Source organism: Macaca mulatta, chromosome 8, assembly GCF_049350105.2.
Source record: "Macaca mulatta isolate MMU2019108-1 chromosome 8, T2T-MMU8v2.0, whole genome shotgun sequence".
Taxonomy (NCBI): domain Eukaryota; kingdom Metazoa; phylum Chordata; class Mammalia; order Primates; family Cercopithecidae; genus Macaca; species Macaca mulatta.
The window spans coordinates 113,031,918-113,050,114 of record NC_133413.1 but is presented as its reverse complement, the minus strand read 5'-3'; the positions used below and the strand labels follow the sequence as shown (position 1 = coordinate 113,050,114).

General features: G+C 45.1%; 1 long non-coding RNA gene across 1 annotated transcript; it reads left to right on the top strand.

Annotated features, from left to right (window-relative positions):
- The first annotated feature begins 3,183 nt into the window (after positions 1-3,183).
- LOC144330836 (uncharacterized) lies at positions 3,184-5,670 on the top strand. Its single transcript, XR_013397399.1, has 2 exons — positions 3,184-3,315; positions 3,836-5,670. It is a non-coding gene; the product is annotated as an uncharacterized LOC144330836 (long non-coding RNA).
- The last annotated feature ends 12,527 nt before the right edge of the window (positions 5,671-18,197 follow it).

Sequence of the window (18,197 nt, the reverse complement as noted above, 5' to 3'; positions counted from 1 at the left end):
AATTAAATTATTAGACTCAAAGCTGTGAGATGGCCCCGTTTACACGTGAAGAGTCTCTCTTCCAAAGCTGCAGCAACTCAGCGAATTCCCTTTGAAGTCATAATTACTCATCTGGAGTTGTTCCCAATCAAGTTGTTCCTCTGATAGTGATTTCCCAATTTACTCCTAACCCTTCCTGAGTGGCGAGATTGTTTATTTGGTTTCAGCACAAACAGATAAAGCTGGGGGCAGATCAGCAAAGAGCCACCCCATGTGGCCTGGAAGGGCCTGTTTGAATCAAGGTGCCCGGTTAGAGGGGCGTCTACTCACCAACAGGACTGAGTCCACTCCTCTGGAAAGGCTCAGATGAGGCCTGTTGACTGTGGCCCAGAAACACCAGTCTCTGAGATGGGGAAACTGTGTTCCCTTGACCCTCTCTGTCAGCACCCAGCAAGGTCAGAAAACGGGGCTCAATGCCCAAGCGGGGGACGGATTCAACCCCTTCAAGAGAAGTGACAAAGATCAACAGCATGGTGGGTGGAGAAGCTACTATGCAGAGAACCAAAGACCTGGGCTCCAGGCAAGGCCCAAACTCAGCCGGTCTCTGCATCCTCATCTGTGGTATGGGGGCTGAACAAAGTGGTTTCAAAGACTGTAGCTAGAAAATGAACTCATTTCTGGTTTAAGTGGCTTGAGCTTTTCTGGCAAAAGGAACAAAATCTCAAAAGGAAATGTTTACAATTTCCATCCTCACCAGAGAGGCAATATAGCTTAGTGGTCAAGAAAGTATTCTGAAGCCAGATTGCTTGGGTTCAAGTGCTGCTCTGGCACTCCCCAGCACGGTGGCCTAAAGAATGTCATGCATCCTCTTGAGCCTCAGTTTCCCCCTCTATAAAATGAGGATAACAGCAGTACCTTCCTCATCGGTTTTCATGAAGACTAAGGAAACTAATACATGTGAAATATGCAGAACTTAAAGGATAAGTACTATCTATACAAGTGTTGCTATTATTTTTATCCAGAAAAGTAACACTTTACATACCTTTACAGCTCTAGGATCAAGTATGATGCCGTTGAGGTTTTGTAGATTAATGAGACCACTCTCCATTAATTTTAGAGTTTAGAAGATAGACGTTTCTATTAAAACCCTGGCCTCGACAGTGATAACTATTATGACACTGAGTAGCATTTAGTGCACACTTCATTTTCTGACCTTGTTTTTAAGTCAGAAGGTTGGAAGGACATAGGGCTGGGAAGGGACCCTAGGATTTGCCAGCTGGAGCCTCAATCACAAGTTGCAGTCCCATCCCTGCCGAGTGACCTTCCATTTTCTGTTTGCATTCCTCCAGAGACGTGGGACCCACTTCCCTCCAACAGAGCTGCTGTTTGAAAACTTCCCCAGCAGAAAATGTCAAAAGAACTGGAGACTTTTAAACTAGAAAACAGAGTTTCATGGCAACATCACGGACATCAGATATTTGCAGAACTGTGATTATAATTATTGTTAACCTTAATAAGATTAACATTAGGGATCATCTCTAATTTTTTGTTATTATGGTGATCGTGCATTGATCTCACACTATAAGCCAGACATTGTACAAAATGCTTCACACGCCTTCTCATTTAATCCTTCAATGACCTCATAAGACGGTATTATTATTCTGATTTTACAGTTGAGGAAACTGGAAAACAGTTATGGAAAACTCTGCTCAGGGACAGAGAGTTAATGAGGGGCAGAAATAGGATTCAAACCTAGATTGGTCTGATTTTGGAAGGTAGAATTAAAACAGCTTTGTGGAAGTTATCAGGACTCCAAAACACAGACTGCCTGGGAAGTGGGTTTTGGGTTAACGTGATGAGAACTTTCAAACGAGGCTGGACTCATTTCAGGCAATGGGGTGTTGACAGGTGTTGACACACACACATACACACACACACACCCTGCCTGGCATGGCACACTTTCTTGAAGGGGCAGTGGATAGATAGGCAGGGGCTGGGTCCCAGGAGGCTGGGAGGAGGAGCCCGGCTGGTAGAATGGGGCATCCATGGTAGTCTCATTGCTGGAGAAAATGCCCAGGCAAGATACCCGGAACTGCCACCAACATATGGTTTCCAGTAGCAACTGCTTGCTCAGTCCCGTAGACCCCGCCCCAATTCCCTGGGCAATTCACCCTTTCCCTGGCCCAGTCCCTTCAGGACTGAGCACGCTTCCCACTTCACGGAGAAGAGAGCTTACCAGGCATGAATTGTCTCAACTGTCATCCTCCAGGCTGATGCACAAAGCTGCACCGTGGGCTCTGCATTCCATCCCATTCCATATGGCCTGCTCCAGGTCTTTGTTCTACCATTGTCCACTCTCTTTCCTGCACCCTTCTCCCCTGGCCTGTCCCGGCTTCTTTCCATCAGGCTGCACCCGTGCTAAGACTGGGTTTTTGGAAAAAAAAAAAAAAAAAAAAACCAGACAAGGAAAAATAACTCTTTGATCCTGCTTCCAACTCCCAGTAAGTGTTGTAGGCTTCCTTTTCCAAGCTCACCTTCTCAAAGAGCAGGTGGCACTAGCTCTCTCCTTCCTTCTCCTGGCATTTCCCTTCATACCCCCACCTGGTTTCCTACCACACCATTGCAGGGAAACAGCTCCCACCACAGACGCCACTGACCATACCATTACTGACATCCAATAAACCCCTGTAGGTCTTTTCTTACATGATCTGATCTGTTATTCACTCTCTCTTTATGAAACTCCCATTTCTCTCGGTTGCTGTATAACACTCTTTCCCAGGTTTTTCCCTTTCAGCTTTCCAGCTCTTTCTGGATCCCCTTTCACTTGGGGCCTCTTATTTGTTTGCCAGGGGTCATCTGAGGCTCTGTTCTCAGTCTGGACCCATCCAGGACCATCCACCCACACAGGGCCTGCCCCACCACCTCCATGCTAACCACTCTCCCGGTCTAGAGGTCCAGCTCCTCTCATGATCTAGGCTTCTGCATGCAGCTGCCGCCTGGGTGGTGCTTTGGTTTGAATATGTCACGTCCACAACTCAGATGTTGAAACTTAATGGCCAATGTGATGGTATTCAGAGGCGGGGTCTTTAAGAGGTGATTAGGTCATGAGGGCTCCACTCCTCACGAATGGGATTAAAGTCCTTATAAAAGAGGCTTCACACTGCACAGTGTTCAGCTTCCTTTGCTTGCCCTTCCTCCTTCTGCAGGGACACTGCTTTTCCCCTTCCAGAGGGTGCAACAACAAAGGATCATCTCGGAAGCAGAGAGCGGCCCTTACCAGTGAGGAAAATGCTGCTACTTTGACCTTGGACTTCCCAGCTTCCAGAACTGTGAGAAGTAAATTTCTGTTCTTCATAAAGTACTCAGTCTTGGGTATTTTGTTAGAGCAGCACAAATGGACTAACGCGGGTGGTTCTGTACCCTCATCCTAGAAAAACCACAAATTTCCAATACACACAAATCTTCCAACAACTTTTGGGAATTCCTGAAAGATGCTTTAACGCTCCCCAAACATCCTATGTGATCTGTAGTTTTACAGCTTAGAAGGCCCCAGGCTAATGCAAAACTTTCAGGATCCTCTGGCCGGGCTCCCTCAGTGCTTCCTCCTCATCTCAGGAGCGTGTTCCAAGGCCTGCTGGTTTTGACTTCGCCTCATCCCACCAAGGCTGCATTGCAGACACATTGTCTTTCTTCCGCCGTTTGCTTCACTTTTGTCCCTTCTCTCAACCCCCGATTTTCACACTTTTTCAATAACTACGTTCCCACACATTGTTTTTTATTATAACCCTCTCCCTTTTCTTCTTCTACACTATTTATAGAACCCAAACCAATTATTGCATATCCGTTATCTTTTCAGCTCACTGAAAGTTCTGGGGAGAAGAGAAATGGCTCACAAAAAGACAATGAAATGTGATAGATCAAGGCCATGAATGAAGATGACACATGGGTGCTCCTCTGCCCTCCTCCAGGGGCTGCAGTGGGCCCCAAAGCACAGGCCAGCTGAAGAAGAAAGAAGTGGTCTTTCCCAGCCAGGACTCCCAGGGGATCCAAAGCATCCAGGAACTCATAAAAACAGCACGGAGCCTCATGACAATGCTGAGGGTGGATGAGAGGAGGAGCGAAAGGAGGAACATGCCGGCTTGGAAGGGCTGTGAATATTCTGCTATGAGTCAGCTTTCCAAAGGCAAAAACAGGCTTAATCCCCAAGTCCCCCTTTCTGCACCCCTGTGCTCTTTGGCTGCATCTTCCTTCTCCAGGACCAGTGTTTGCCGTGTCAGGAGCAGCTCTTACCCTGTGGATCTCCTTTCTCCTCTTTCTTCTTTGGAGGCCAGAATTCCTGCATGTCCCACCCTACCCTCTCCACCCTTGCCTGTTCAATGTGCCCATGTCAGCCTCCAGCAATGGCCCCTGCACCAGGCTGTCCTGGGTGTGCCCTTTCCATCTACTGGGACTCAACACTGTGCCTCCCCCAGGAAGCCCAGGATGCTTTTCATAAGGGATGTTCAATGCCCCTCATGGATTCTCAGACACACAAGAACAAGCTGTAGAACATAAAGTGATTGCCAGCCTTCAAGCTACACTGGGCCCTTCTCCTGCTTTTTGATAATCAGACACTTAGCTCAGGATGGGGGATAAAAGATCTCCTTACACTGCACTGAAGATTCTTATCATATCTGTGAACAATAATTTTGTCCAGATACACAGCAATCTTTACCTTAGCTTGGTCCACTCTTAAATTCTCAATAGATACAAAATAACCAATGAAGAATGTTAAAAACAAACAAACAAAAACCCAGGAATTTTTTTTTTTTTTTTTTTTTTTTTTTTTGAGACAGAGTTTTGCTCTTTTTGCCCAGGCTGGAGTGCAATGGCGCGATCTTGGCTCACTGCAACGTCTGTCTCCTGGATTCAAGTGATTCTCCTGCCTTAGCCTCCCAGGTAGCTGGGATTACAGGAGCCTGCCACCACGCCCCGCTAATTTTTTGTATTTTTAGTAGAGACAGGGTTTCACCATGTTGGCCAGGCTGGTCTTGCTCTCTTGACCTCGTGGTCCGCCTGCCTCGGCCTCCCAAAGTGCTGGGATTACAGGTGTGAGCCACCGCGCCCAGCCAAAACCCAGGAATTCTTAATTGAGAATACACAATAAGCTATTTAAAAGAAAGATCACCAGAAAAATATACTAGATATTTCAGTTAGACAACTCACACCCAAAAAGTTCATACTATAAAATTTACGTAGGTCAGATATCTGTTCTACATTGCCTAGATCTCAAAAGCCCAGATCACAAAAATCAGTTAAAACCTATTTTTCCTGAAATAAGAATTTACCAAATGCAACTGCAGTTTAGAGGCTAGGGAAGTGATAAACTCTGTGAACCTGAACTTTGGCACAATAATCCCCCCTGCCACCGTTCATGGCACTCTCCCTCCCCACCAGGCAGTGTGCTGGGTGCTTCACACGCATGACCTCATTTGGTCCCTGCCGTGGCACTAGGAAGCAGGTGTCATCCCACTTTGCAGGCCTTAGAAAGTTTACTCAGTGGTCCAGGATTTCAACCATGAAATTATTTCAAACTCCAAAGTCTTTATGTTTAACCTCTGCATTCTTTTGCCTCGTGCTATATTTCAAGTCCTTTGCAAACCTGTTATAATTCATTCTCATAATCCTTAGCAAAAAAACAAAAAATAAAAATCAGAATTCTTCCCAAATGAAACAAGGGCAGAAAACAAAACTTAGGGTGTGCTCATCCATTAACATTTTATTATTTATTTATTTTTGAGACAAAGTCTCGCTCTGTTGCCCAGGCTGGAGTGCAGTGGCGAGATCTCAGCTCACTGTAACCTCCACCTTTCAGGTTCAAAAGATTCTCGTGCCTCAGCCTCTGGAGTAGCTGGGATTACAGGCAGCCACCACCATGCCCAGCTAATCTTTTTGTATTTTTGGTACAGATGGGCTTTCAACATGTTACCCAGGCTGGTCTTGAACTGTTGGCCTCCAGTGATCCAACTGCCTTGGTCCCCCAAAGTGCTGGGATTATAGGCATGAGCCACTTTGCCTGGCTTCATTAGCATTTTACTATATCTTAATTAATTAATTAATTAATGTGGAGACTCAGTCTCCCTCTGTCACCCAGGCTGGAGTGCAGAGGCGCAATCTCAGCTCACTGCAATCTCCGCCTCCCAGGTTCAAGCAATTATCTTGCCTCAGCCTCCCGAGTAGCTGGGATTACAGGCGAACGCCACCACACCCAGCTAATTTTTGTATTTTTAGTAGAAACGGGGTTTTACCATGTTGGCCAGGCTGGTCTTGAACTCCTGACCTCAGGTGATCCGCCTGCCTCGGCCTCTCAAAATGCTGGGATTACAGGCGTGAGCCACTGCACCTGGCCGCCATTAACATTTTAAATGAAATTCCACTCCAGTCTAGATCAGGGTGTCTCAATCTTGACACTACTGATGTTTTGGATGGGATGATTCTTGGTTGTGGGGGTGTCCTGTGCACTGTAGGAAGTTTAGCAGTATCCCTGGCCTTTGCCCCCTAGATGCCAGCAACACCCCTCTCCCACCCCAAGTTGTAATAACCATAAATTTCTCCCAACATTGCCAAATATTCACTCAGTGGGTGGGTGCCTCTAGTGGAGAACCAATCTAGACATCCAGACAATTTGCAGGGACTCTATCTCATTCCAGCTTTACTTTCTATGCCTTGCACACTCCCATCTTGAAGCAACAGATCTGGACACAGATCACAATAGGCAGGAAGAGCATGGCCATGAAGAATTCAGGAACAGGTGATGACTTAAAAATCAGGTCGGCTGGTAGATGGCATCAGGTTCAGGACTTTTCATTCACATTAGTATTTTATTGACAAAAATGTCAATTTTGCCCTCCCCATGCCAAGTCTGCTCATTTTATACAAAGTACATTCGTGTCGTGTTGCTATTAATGGTCATGGTTGTGAAGACTATGAGCAGCATAAAAATGCTCACGCCAACAGGAAAAAAGCAGGTTAAACAATTGCACAAACACTGTGATGGCAACTGAAGTGACAAGAATGATGGAATTATGGTGGGATTATGGCTGACATTTTTCTTCTCTTTCTAAATTCCTGTCATGTGACTTCCATAATGCCTTCATAATTCAGAAAGTACATTTTCAGATGATGCCCCCAGACACTGCCCCACTGTCCCCCAACCTTCAGGTAGTGTCACCAGAGCAGTACCCTCATACATTACCACCTGTACTCTCCAGATAATCCCCTAGACCCATAGGTGAACCCTCAAAAATGTCATCTGGGTGGTCTGTGTTTTATCCAATGGCACTTAATAAATTTATGTAATGACCCTGACTAAAACTCCAAAGTGATTACATTTATTTTTAATACAAAATTAAGAGTTATTCTCTTATTGCCTCATCCCATTCTGGAATCTTGCAGAAACCCACTGTGTCTCAGACTGCTCTGGGGGTGTCACACAGGTCCAGCAATTCCCATCTTCTGGAAGCAGCTCCAAGGCATGAGGTGCCTAGCAGCCATGTTGGTCCTTTAGGTCCTGTCCCTCAACACAGCTGGGCCCATCAGTTTCTCTCCATCATCTCTGTTCCTTCTGAAATTTAGTGGATAGACTCTTCCTGGGATCCTCCCCCAAATATTTTTTTTTTTTTTAATTTTTTCTCTTTTTATGTAAGCTGGCTCCAATCGATTTTTGCTTCTTGCAACCAACAGAATCTTAACTCATAGGGGTCATATCTGAGATCTCCTTGTTATTCACATAAATATTAGGCTGTAAGTATTATTAGGTCGATTCCAACTTCTGGCTCTGCCTCTTTGCCTGAGTTTCCTTACGTAGGCGAGAAGACCCTTAGCCAGGTTTAAATGAGCGGTGTATACAGGGCATGGAGCACAGGATGTTTCTGCACATATCACCCCCTTCCCCTTACATTCTCCCTCAAGCCAGGGGAGATTTGCTCTTCCTCATTAACTCATGATCCAAAAAATCAAATCCTAGTTTGCAATAAAGTCTACATTTCTCTTCAAGCACTTCTCACAACTCCTTTCTCTCCCCTAATCCCAGTGTTTGACTTGAAGCCTGTCCTGAAGGCCTGCAGTCTCCTATCCAGGCTTTCCTGGGCCCTGGAGATGCTTGTCAGGTTTCTTCTGACGTAGCCTTTGGTCCTCACACAAGTGCCTGAACATAAGTAGTAGTTAATGGGCTCGAGGCATCCAGGAATGATAACAATTACTGACTGTTACAATGTGCTCTACTTGAGTTATCTCATTTAATCCTCATGCAGCTCCAGAAGGGGCAGGTAGCATTATTACTCTTGTTTTACAAAAGTGGAAACTAAGGCTCAGAGTGGTTAAGTAGCCTGCCCAATGTCACAGAACAAGTAACTGGGAAAGCTGAGTCCAGAGTCTGTGTGCCTAATGGCTAAAGATGCTAAATTTACCAGCTTTAGTCACCCACGAATAACCTCCTGGCCTGCCCTCAATGCATGATGAGCCAAGCACCATGAGACAGCCCTTTATCCTGGACCCTGGACCAAGAGTCCTTCTTGACAGCATCTGGGAGCACAATCCGCAGCTCTTCCCCTAGCAAGTCCCACTTCGTGCTGCCTAGCTCTGTTATTTAGAGTCTGCTCCTTCTTCTCTGTGTCTCATTCACCTACAGACCATCTACATCCTCGGCTTCTTGAGCTTTTGTTTATTGAGCACTTACTCTGTGCTGCGTAAGTGTTCAGAATATCCTTCACAATAAACACTAGCTCTTGTTTTCATCATTGAGTCACACACACACACACACACAAACACACACACACACACAGGCCTACATGGCCCTGTATGGTCTAGTCCTGCTCACTCCCTCACAGGTCCAGCCACAATGGTCTTGCTGTCCCTGGAACACTGTCAAGCATGCTGCTGCCTTGGAGACTGTGCACTCCCCATTCCTTCTGCCTGGCTTGTTCACATACTTCCTTCAGTTCTCTACTCAAATACTCCTTAAAAATTGTCCTAGGAGGCCAGGCGTGGTGGCCTGTAATCCCAGCACTTCAGGAGGCCAGGGCGGGCGGATCACTTGAGGACAGGAGTTCAAGACCAGTCTGGCCAATGTAGTGAAACCCCATGTCTACCAAAGAAACAAAAATTAGCAGGGTGTGGTGGTTCACGCCTGTAATCCCAGCTACTCGGGAGGCTGAGGCACAAGAATTGCTTGAACTGGGGAGGCGGAGGTTGCAGCCAAGATTGTGCCACTGCACTCCAGCCTGGGTGACACAGTGAGACTGTCTCAAAACAAAAAACAAAAAACATTGTCTTAGGCCCTTTGTTTTCCTCTCTCTCTCTCTCTCTCTCTATTTAGAGACAGGCTCTCTCGGCCGGGCGTGGTGGCTCATGCCTGTAATCTCAGCACTTTGAGAGGCCGAGGTGGGTGGATCATGAGGTCAGGAGATCGAGACCATCCTGGCTAACACGGTGAGACCCCCGTCTCTACTAAAAATACAAAACATTAGCTGGGCGTGGTCACGGGTGCCTGTAGTCCGAGCTACTTTGGAGGCTGAGACAAGAGAATGGCGTGAACCTTGGAGGCGGAGCTTACAGTGAGCCGAGATGGTGCCACTGCACTCCAGCCTGGGCGACAGAGCTAGAATCCGTCTCAAAAAAAAAAAAAAGAGAGAGAGAGACAGGACCTCTCTATGTTACGCAGGCTGGCCTAGAATTCCTGGGCTCAAGTAATCCTCCCACCTCAGCCTCCTGAGTAGCTGGGACTACAGGTGCGTGCCACCACTCCTGGCCTGCTATGCCCTTTTTAATAAATGATCGTTCATTCTCAGCAACTGTATGAGGTAGGTACCAACTTATCAGGTTGTACCCGTATGAAGTTGAAAATATTTGGTAATAATTTGAAAATAATTACATAAAAGCCATTTCCTATGGTTCAACCTCATAGTATTGCTAGCTTACAGATGAAAGAATTGAGGCTTAAATAATTTGGCAAAGATCACACCATTTTGAAGTGACAGAGCCAGGCTTTAGTCTTAGATCTCTTTTATCCTAAAGTCCAGATTCTTAATGTCTACACTGCACTATTTTGATTCTTAGATCTTCACTGTGTCCTTCTTGGATTTTTGTCCTTCCATTTTGTCCACACTCTCTACTAAGCTAGGGTGCAGAGACACTGAAACACGGATACTGCCCACTTTAAAAGTCTGGAGCCCTTCAGTCAAGAAGGTCTGTCTACCTGGATATCCTGCATCTCTGCCTCCGTGCAGCTCCAAAGGCCCAGTGAGGGAGCTCTGCCAGCAGAAGGCTGTGCCCTCAGACTGGATTTGAAAAGTCTAGTCACTTCCTGAAGAGTGAAGAGGAATTACGAGCTATGAAGTGTTGGGCACCTTGCCTAATAACAGAGAAATGACTCAGAAACCATGGAAGGGAAAAGAAAGCCAGAGAATTAAAAAACATTTAGAAGATAAAGACTCTGTAATTCTCTCTAATGTTACTCTCTCACCTGTTTAGAAGAAACCTCCTTAAGCGGTAGGCATAGAGCCAAGGGTTTAGGGAAATCTCTGAGAGTCAGTATCAAGAGTGCAATGGTAATAAACACAAACTTGGAGTTTAGGGAACACCAACCATTATCCACATTTCCCCCCTAACCTACTTGCAGTCTAGAGGCTAGATCTGGTCTAGGCTTCACTTTGTTGATGTCATTTTGAATATCACTCCCAGACAATACTGTGCATTACAGAGTTCACCAGTTATGGCAAATCTCAGGAAAAAAAATAGCTCCCATCCTCTGTTTACCTTTCTGGCTTCCCAGTTTTACTTGGATTTGAACCTATCCGACAACTCTTTATTATCCTGCCAAGTCATTGATACCTTTAAGATTCTGAGTATGTATTGTACAATGGAAGGTTTGTCTGAAGCCTACCCCATCATATTATTGAAAATGGAAGTCCATTAAATGTTTGAAAGCAGAGAAGACACACAGTATCAGACCTTTTGTTTTGTTTTGTTTTAAAGATGACTGACAGTTGTGTGGAGAATGGGCTGATTAAAGGACAAAATTTAAAAAAGGAAGATCATTTAAGAGGTCATTCCAGTACTTCGCGTGTGGATGGGTGTTTGCTTGGCCTTGCCTGGAGAGGTGGCAGTGAGGGAGACAGAAAATAACCAATTCAATGTGAATTCTTGAGTCATCTGTACAGATGACTGCCGGCAACCTGCCTCTGTGTGCAGGTGCTGCTGTTAGCGAAACACCAGGGGTTTGGTCTAGGTCCTGACGCTTGCTGCACAGAAAGCCAATCACAGAGACAATGATTATTGCCAAGGAAGGTTTTAATCGGTTGCTACAGGTGAGGAGATGGGAGATCAGTATCAAATCCAACTCCTTGATCCACTAAAACTAGGGTTTTATACAGCAGGAAAGAAATGTAACAAGATATGGGAAAACAGGTACTCAGTAGGAGTAAGGAAGCAATCACGATGAATGAGGGGCCTTGCGTCTCGTTGATGATCTTGTGAGTTTCAGTTCTGCGATATTTTTTGAGAGGCCTGGGGGTCCTTTGCTGAGTGAAGGAACTCAGATAAAACCAATCTAAGCATCAAGCTTTAAGACCAGAAGGGTTAATTTCTACATTTATCAAAAACAAAAACAAAAAAAACAAAAACAAACTGTCTACAGGACCACTGGGTCAGTTTCATTGCAAGAAGCCCATCCTATTGCCTTCACCCTGTAACTAGTTGGACCAAATGACCTCTAAAATGCTTCCCAATGTGGTTATTCTCAGATTTGATATGGAATAGCAATTTAATAGTTATGACACATTTCCACCTACATGGTCTTGTTAGATCCTCATTACAGCTCTGGGAGATAATATTATTTTCTCTATTTTATAAATTGAGAAACGCAGACTCAGAGAGTTGGAATGATTAATTCAAATACTAGTTCAAATTAATTCAAATACTAGTTCAAATCCAGGTCTTCTAACTCCAGAACCCATCTGTTTCCTCTGTGATGAGAACTGATCACTTCTGAGCAACAGAGCCAAGGGGACCATAAAGCTGAGGTGCACAAAATCAATGGTGTTATTTTTAAATAAATAAACATTCCATGTTATTAAATTGATACAAGTAGAATTATAACAGCCCCTATATGAGTGTTTACTTATATATGATCACATTTCGTCTTCATGAGAACCCAGAAAGGTAGGTACTATTGTCATCTCCATTTTACTTATGGAGACCTACAGCACAGAGGCTAAGTATACTGCCCATGTTCACACAGCTAGTCAGCCATGGAGGTGGGATCAACACCCAGGGCATTCTGACATCTAAGTCCACATTTTAATCTTTGGGGCTACGTGGCCTCCCAAGAGAGAACATATACACATACCCTATTACAGCCACAGAAACTCTGGAAACTCCCTTTAGGGAGGAAGACTAGAAGCCAGAGTTGGGGGAGGGATGCCAGCTCTCTGTCCAATCTGTCATATCACTTGAATTTTTACACTATAGGGACCACAACTGCTAGTTAGCCACCAATATCCACTCTCTCTTTCTTCCTTTAATTATAGAAATCCTGGGTTTTAGCTGGGCCTGGGGGAGCCAGACTAAAGATTATGCTTCCCAGCTTCCCTTGTGCTAGGCCATGTAACTAAGTTCTAGACAGCAGAATGAGAGCAGAAAGGATATGTGTAATCTTTGGGCCATGACTTTCAAAGGAATAGATAAAGTTTGCCCTTGTTATTTTCCCCTTCTGGATCAGTGGGATGCAGACATGATGGTGGGAGCTGGAGCAGCCACCTTAGACCCACAGACAGAAGCAATATATTGAGGAAAATCAAGTTGCCTTCATGATTCTGGGAAGTCTAACTTGGGACCTTTACCTGGGAGAAAAAGAAACTTCTATTTTATTTAAACCACTATATTTTTAGGTCCCTTTTAAACAAAAGTTTATACTGTACTCTATCCAACACACATGTTGCATGTATGGCTTTTTCTATTTAAAAACTAGTTATGTTTTATTTTTATTTTTTCATTTTTTTGAGATGGAGTCTTACTCTGTCACCCAGGCTGGAGGGCAGTGGCGCAATCTCGGCTCACTGAAACCTCCACCTCCCAGATTCAAGCGATTCTCCTGTCTCAGCCTCCAAGTAGCTGGGATTACAGGTGTGCACCACCATGTCTGGCTAAGTTTTGGAATTTTTAGTAGAGACAGGGTTTCACCATGTTGGCCAGGCTGGTCCCAAACTCTTGACCTCAAGTGATCTGCCCGCCTTGGCCTCCCAAAGTGCTGGGATTACAGATGAACCACCACAACCAGTCACTAGTTAGTTTTCTTTTTCTTTTTCTTTTTTTTGAGACAGAGTCTCACTCTGTTGCCCAGGCTGGAGTGCAGTGGCGCTATCTCGGCTCACTGCAAGCTCCATCCCCCCCCGGGTTCACACCATTCTCCTGCCTCAGCCTCCTGAGTAGCTGGGACTACAGGTGCCTGCTACCACGTCCGGCTAATTTTTTTTTTTGTATTTTTAGTAGAGACGGGATTTCACCATGTTAGCCAGGATGGTCTTGATCTCCTGTCCTCGTGATCCACCCACCTCGGCCTCTCAAAGTGCTGGGATAACAGGCATGAGCCACCGAGCCCGGTAGCCACTAGTTAGTTTTTAAAAACATATCATGACATAGGGTACATAACCTACTATTATATGATATTTGAGACAATTGTTTGGCGGACTGGCAGCAAATGTTTAAAAACCAGCATCTCCAGGAAAAAAAAAAAAATCCTGATTTGTGGCATTTGCAATTTCTTTGGTGTAAATACTCCACTGGGGCTGATTTCAAACTATCAATACCTGGTCTCTGAGCACAGACTTGGGAAGAGAGGCACATGTTGACTCTGGGGAGTTGGTATGAACCACCTCCAGGAAGCTGCTGCAAAGATCCCTGTGACCTTTGGAGAAAAAGCTTTAAATACTAATTGCAACAAACTATGGGCTTGATCATATAGGAGTCCCAGTAGCCTCTAGTATAGATGAATTAGATTTTTTTTTTAAGTGTTTCTTAGAGAGCTTGCCAACCTTCAGATTGGACCACCACGACCCCTCCCCTCTCCAGCAGCCACCGTCTGCTTGCTGGGCCTGCTCTGCCAGGGCATCTGAGGCCAGGCCAGTCCTGATATGTGGATGAGCCCCCGATGACAGCTGCCTGCGTTCCTCTGCTCATGGGTCTGAAGCACCCGTGCTGCCTCGGGTGCACTACTAGAAGCTGGATGCTTACCAATATCAGAATGATTCAGAATTAGAACAATACGAAAGGAGAGAAACTACTCCTGGATGGACATAACAACCATGTGCAAAGATAAACTATCAAGTTATGAAGAAAAGATTAAGATGTTTTATGAGGGGTATTTGCACTTGGATGATGAGTTCTGCTACATTTGTTTTCTTTTTCTTCCCCACCCACCCCCGCCGCCCTTGCCTTTTTTTTTCATTTTTAGAGACAAGGCCTCACTATGTTGCTCAAGCTGGTCTGTAACTCCTGGCCTCAAGGGATCACCTTAGTCTCCCAGGTAGCTGGAATTACAAGGTGAGCCGAGCCACCACACCTCCTGCAGCAGGCGCTTTGATTTGAGAGATAAAAGAGTACAAATGGATGGGGATCTTTCTGGAGTAAGGAGACATCATAACTCTCCCCACTTCTTCTGGAGGAAAAGATCTATATGAAGGCCATGTGGCTGTTTGTGGGAGACCCAGTGTGGACTGTGTACAACCGGCCAGGTGACCTTTTTGATGCCTAGGGAGAATACAGGAAATTTCTGGCACAAACAGCATAGCAGTGTTCCCTGGGAATTAACATGTGCCCTGTAAAAGTCCTAAACATCATAACTGAGCAGAAAATCAATCATTGTCTCTTTGCTTTTATATGATAGACTTGAGGCTAGGTTATCTTCCCTTTGCAAGATTATTTGACCAGAATATTTTCTAACAAAAGGAGATATAAAACTTATTTTTACAATGGAAGCAACTTAGAAATATAAACATGTTACCTTCATTTTCTCTAACTCAGTCAAGACTAGTGTTTCTGTAGCCCCATGTGAGTCCATGCATTCATCTCAAACCAGAATGAAAGTTTCATCTCCCAACGAGCAGTTAGATGCTCATTCTAGAGATGATGTGGTGCTTACTTTACAAGAAGGTGCACTGGGCTCAGTGGCTCACGCCTGTAATCCCAGCACTTTGGAAAGCCGAGGCAGGCAGATCACCTGAGGTCAGGAGTTCGAGACCAGACTGGCCAACATGGTGAAGCCCTGTCTCTACTAAAAATACAAAAATGAGCCGGGTGTGGTGGCAGGTGCCTGTAATCCCAGCTACTTGGGAGGCTGAGGCAGGAGAATTGCTTGAACCCAGGAGGCAGAGGTTGCAGTGAGCCAGGATTACACCATTGCACTCCAGCCTGGGTGACAAGAGCTTGACTTTGTCTCAAAAAATTAAAAAAAAAAGAAGGTGCAACAGTAGATAACTAACCAGATAGAAGACAGCTATTTCTCCCAAAATTATTATGCCACTTCCTTGTTCAAAATAAAGTAATTGCCTTAATTTTGTGTTGTTTTTTTACCTGTGAGACATTGCTCAGGCTGGAAAACCTTACAAAAAATGAAGGGTATTTGATTTCATTTATCCAACTATGGGTTTAGACTCTTTATAACTGATATAATTATTGTTATGATAACATATGATGAAGGCTAGAAATGATGCTGGAAAACTCAGTCATTCAACAAACATCATAGTCTCTAGAATCTCTTGAAATATTGGTGGCTTTAACATACAGTATCTGGAAATGAAGCTCCACTTACGAGCTGGTAAGATTTATGATGGTTATACCAAAAAATATTTCTTCCCCTCCAAAAATACAAATTAAACAAAGTCTTCCTTACTAGTGATTTAACACAATTTTACAAAAATAAAACCCCCAATAAAAAATAATGCCAAACTCTGCCAAGAGCATGGCTCCATAGGACAAACTGGAAGGTGGATACCTTGGGGAAGTGATGACCACAGAAAAAAGTTGCAGACTTACAGCATTTTAAAATCAGAAGGATAGTGAGATTATAATAACACATGCTGGAAATCCACATGGCTTCATGAGTTCAGTAACCTTGAGTAACCTTTTCCCTAGGGAAATGGTGGAAGCCATATTGCTTCATCAAGTCTCACAGATAGATCCCAAAGAATCTGAGTGCACAAACATCAGCTGCTCAGATTTCCACAAACCTTTTCCCAGTGGACCCATATTAAAGCAAAAAAACATGTCTATGCAAAACAGCTAAAGGAATGTTATGCCCATGGTCTGAATTTTCTTTTACGTATAACAGTCCTCAAAAAGGCCAGGCACTGTGGCTCACACCTGTAATCCCAGCACTTTGGGAGGCTGAGGCGGGCGTAACACTTGAAGCCAAGAGTTGGAGACCAGTCTGGCCAACATGGTGAAACCCCGCCTCTGCTAATAATACAAAAATTAGCAGGTGTGGTGGCGTGCACCTATAATCCCAGCTACTCAGGAGGCTGAGGCGGGAGAATTGCTTGAATCTGGGAGGCGGAGGTTGCAGTAAGCTGAGATCACACCATTACATTCCAGCCTGGGCAACAGAGCAAGACTCTATCTCAAAAAAAAAGTCTTTGACACTGAGAGCTTGCTTTATTTAGGCCAGAACTGAGTATTTTAGTCCATGGCTCTGACAGCAATGTCCAGGTAGGACAACTTTCCAACACCAACTGTGATCCATGTGAACAAATGTCCTTAATGTCATTGCTGCACTTGGAAGGATGGGAGCTAGCTCCACTCTCTAGGAGACCTGTAGAAAGGAAAGGAGAAGCATACTGGATTGCAGGCTTTCTTGCTACTGGTGTCCAGTGTCATGGCAGGGGTCACCAGTGGCCTGGAGCTAGTCCAGCTGGCAGATGTTTGAATAGCCTGCAGGGTTCCCCTGGGCTTATCTCCTCCTTGGCTTCAAGCCCCTAGCTCTAGCTCCTGCCCAGGCTTGCATCAGGAGCCGTGGGGCGGTGTCCGAACTGCTGAATTCCACCCACAAGCAGAGGCTGTATGCCACTGGTAACATCCAGCCGTCAGCAATGAGCTTCTGGGCAATTCTTTCAAGAGACTAGATTGACACCTGGAGCCAGACTTTATCAGACTTACCAAAGTTTGACCCTAATAAACAGTTCAGTTTTCCAGAGTTTTCTGGCTGCACATAGTTGAAAGCAGGACTCTGCCAAGTTCTGAGTCCAGCTCTGAGCTGTTTATCTTCCACCACCTGCTGCAGAACACAAGGTGAGTAAGTGGCCAAGGCTCATGGCCTGGTGTGCATGGGGCTGCCTGACACCGCCAGGGGCAGCTGACCTCCCAGATGGCCACCAGCTATGCCCTGGACCTTTAGCTCCTGACAGTTTCCACAATGGTTCCCCTGACAGGCTGTGGCTTTGGGTGGTATTAGGGGACTGTGTTTTCTTACACCTGTTGCCACTAGGAAAATACTACAAATTTTGTGCCTGTGTAACACTGTTCTTCAGAGTTTCTGGGGGTAAAAGTGCAGTCACAATAATAAAAACCAACTTGCAGTACCAATAGTTACCTGAACCCTAGTCAACAAAACAATTACTAAGGCCTTATAAATGCAAGACACTCTCCCAGGAAGTGTGATGTTGGGGAAGAAAATACATGGTCTTGTGTTCAGGGAAGGACCATGCAGTGGAGAAGTCAAGACTGGAAACACTTTCTGTGTCTCCTCTGTGAAGTCTGATCGTCACCTTCAACCCAGTCCAAAGCATGTAGGTTAAACCACATTTTGGGGTGAACCATACAAAATTGCTGTTTTTTCCAGTTAAAAAGGTAGCATGTCAGCAACTTAGTTTGGTTCAACCTAATCATCAGGTCTCCCAGAGCACTCTGCCTATCCTCTATTAGGGCCCTGTTTCAACCTGTCTTGTGAATAACTGGGTGTTGACGTGAACTTTTCCTCCATTTGACTGCCAAGCTTCCTGAGAGCAGGAACCTTAGTTCTGTGCATCTCCAGCTAAGTACTGCACTTTACACTGAATAGAGGAATGAATGAATGAAAAAAACAACACAGGCCAGCACAGTGGTTCATGTCGGTAATCTCAGCATATTGGGAGGCCCGGGTGGGTGGATCACTTGAAGCCAGGAGTTCCAGGCCAGCCTAGGCAACATAG